The 2,986-nt window shown below is 37.8% G+C and overlaps 1 non-coding gene across 1 annotated transcript; it reads left to right on the forward strand.

Annotated features, from left to right (window-relative positions):
• Nucleotides 1-2,913: 2,913 nt before the first annotated feature.
• Nucleotides 2,914-2,986, forward strand: Trnav-cac (transfer RNA valine (anticodon CAC)). Its single transcript has one exon. It is a non-coding gene; the product is annotated as a tRNA-Val (tRNA).

The following is a 2,986-nucleotide window of genomic DNA, read 5'->3' on the forward strand; positions in this document are numbered from 1 at the left end:
CGTGGCGTCATCAACTGTCGCCAATCAATTGCGATTCAGATTAAAGTAAAATTAGTTAATTGGACTATGATTAGCGTTTGGACATCTGGATATAAGTTCGTTAGTGACATGTTATATAAATACCAGCTGTTCGCCCGCGAAATTTAGTTTTATTTTATTAATTAAGCCAATATCTACAAAAAGGAGTTCGGTTACATTTTTTTTTTATGATATCGGTAGGCGGACGAGCAAATTGGTCACCTGATGGTAAGTGGTCACCACCGCCCATAGACAATGGCGTTGTAAGAAATATTAACCATTCCTTAAATCACCAATGCGCCACCACCCTTGGGAACTAAAATGTTACGTCCCTTGTTCCTGTAGTTACATTGGCTCACTCACCCTTCAAACCGGAGCACAACAATACTGAGTACTGCTGTTTCGCGGTAGAATATCTGATGAGTGGGTGGTACCTACCCAGACGGGCTTGCACAAAGCCCTACCACCGAGTAAATACTACATATAGAAAAATTATATATCTATATTTGTCATATCAACCATAATTACCTGTGTTGAATCCTCCTAATTTCTATCACTGTCTTAAGGGAGATCTACAAACTACGCAGAACGTATTATAATGCTAGTCTATCCGTCAACACAGGTGCGATCTGTGTTCCCTCGCTCTCAAATATGATAGGACGGCAAGTCCAAAACAACCGAAGAGAGTTCAGACGCAGGCTTAACGTGCTTTCCGAGGCTCGCAAGTGTACGCTTTCAAAATCAAAATGTTCTTTATTCAAGTGTTGAATTAAATATAAAGCTGGTTTGAAAAGTAGAATCCACCGAGAAGTATCTTATGTCAGTAAAGTAAATTTTTTTTCATATATTCTGCCTAGAAATCAATAAATACTAAATCCCTGTTTTTTGTCTTCGATATTATCTTGTATTGAGTAATAGGCCTCACTTATCAATGTTCTTTTGTAATGAGCTTCAAATTTTTAAATCGGTCAAGTTAAAACTAACTGTGCAATTTTATTGTTGAAACGAATACCGTTCCCTAGGAAGGATGTATTAACTCTGCGAATTCGAAAACTAGGTCTTAAGTTTACCTGTTCTTCTCGTGTCTACACAATGATTGTCACCGTTACTTTCAAAGAGATCTATATTGTTGCCGAGATGGCCCAGTGGTTAGAACGCGTGCATCTTAACCGATGATTTCGGGTTCAAACCCAGGCAGGCACCACTGAATTTACATGTGCTTAATTTGTTTATAATTCATCTCGTGCTCGGCGGTGAAGGAAAACATCGTGAGGAAACCTGCATGTGTCTAATTTCAACGAAATTCTGCCACATGTGTATTCCACCAACCCGCATTGGAGCAGCGTGGTGGAATATGCTCCATACCTTCTCCTCAACGGGAGAGGAGGCCTTAGCCCAGCAGTGGGAAATTTACAGGCTGATTATGTTATGTTATGTATGTCTATATTGTTGTGAATATACATTCGTCAACATATTGCGAAATAACTGTAAGTTTACCCACTTTATCAAAAACATCCCGAAGGGAGTCTCGAGCTCCAGGATTATAAATAGACCGAACACAACAATATATTCTATTCTATTCTGAGTCTAAGAAACGCGAAAGAAAAAATTTAAAATGGAATTGTGTACAGAAAATTCTAATTACCATAAATTAGCAATACCCAGGAATTGAACCAATACCTTAGGATATGCTGCCTTATAAACTAACCAGGAAACCAACGAGGCAGTCAATCATAATATCATTTCGGACGGAGATGCTTGCAAAGCGACGTAAGTATAACATTTCTAGAAAGTTCGTAAAGTAATAAATTCTATCTATCTACGTCTTTGTGCTGAGGACGGATAGCCGCCAAAGTTAGTGCTTCACTGAAATCTAGACTTGGAATAATGAAGCTGACTCGTGAAGGCTGGACTTCTTAGCTTTGTTCTTGATAAGGTAATTCACTAGCTCGAGTTTCTGACTTTGGACAGATTTCGTGTTTAATCACACCATGAATGTTATTGGCAAAATTTTAATTAAATAAGTTACAGTTACAATAACTGACTCTCGTCATCCTTATCTTTCTAAGGGAGAAGTAATTCTTAGATACAATGAGTTTCTTCAATGATTGCGAAAGTGGTAAAGCTTTTCAAAAGATTGTCTACTAAAAACGATATGTAACTGCAAACGATGTGACAGACGAAACAGGTAAAGAATAACGCCTTACTTTGGATTACCGCTAAAAACCTAATAAATTTTTTTTTTACCGTAAGCTGTTGAAACTATTTTTTTTTTAAATTATAATACAAATTCATTATTGAGGTAATTCTGCCACTCATTAGACAGATTTATCAAATCGTATTTATCTGAACCGACTGCAAATTACGCCGGATTTCAATCCCTACCTACCACCAACTAAAAAACTCACGACGTTTCTCTTCTCAGCTGAACACGAGATGAATTATTAATATATATATAAAATAATAATCAAACATATATTTTCTTGATGGTAGGGCTTTGGGCGAGCACGTTTGGGTAGGTACCGATACGTAGTGTCATTGTGTTCCGTTTTGAAGGGTGAGTGAGCCAGTGTACAGCCACAAGAGAGGACATATCTTCTTTCCCAAAATGTGTGGCACATTAGTCATTTAAGGAATAATTAATATATCTAACAGCCCAATGTTTATGGGGTGGCGATCATTTATCACCAGATACGCCTCTAAACCCATTTAAAAATATCCCTCAAGACCAGTAACAACGGCTATTCTTTAAGGAGAGATTCAAAATCACTGAACCCGTTAGTGAATTATCAGAAAGTGATAAGCGACAGTGACCATAATTACAATTGTGACTTTCTTCAACCAATCATCGTGAATGAATGAAGACGAATAATAACTTAGTATTATATTTCCAACGTTTCCGTAGTGTAGCGGTTATCACGTGTGCTTCACACGCACAAGGTCCCCGGTTCGATCCCGGGCGGAAACA

Source organism: Vanessa tameamea, chromosome 27, assembly GCF_037043105.1.
Source record: "Vanessa tameamea isolate UH-Manoa-2023 chromosome 27, ilVanTame1 primary haplotype, whole genome shotgun sequence".
In the NCBI taxonomy this organism is placed as follows: domain Eukaryota; kingdom Metazoa; phylum Arthropoda; class Insecta; order Lepidoptera; family Nymphalidae; genus Vanessa; species Vanessa tameamea.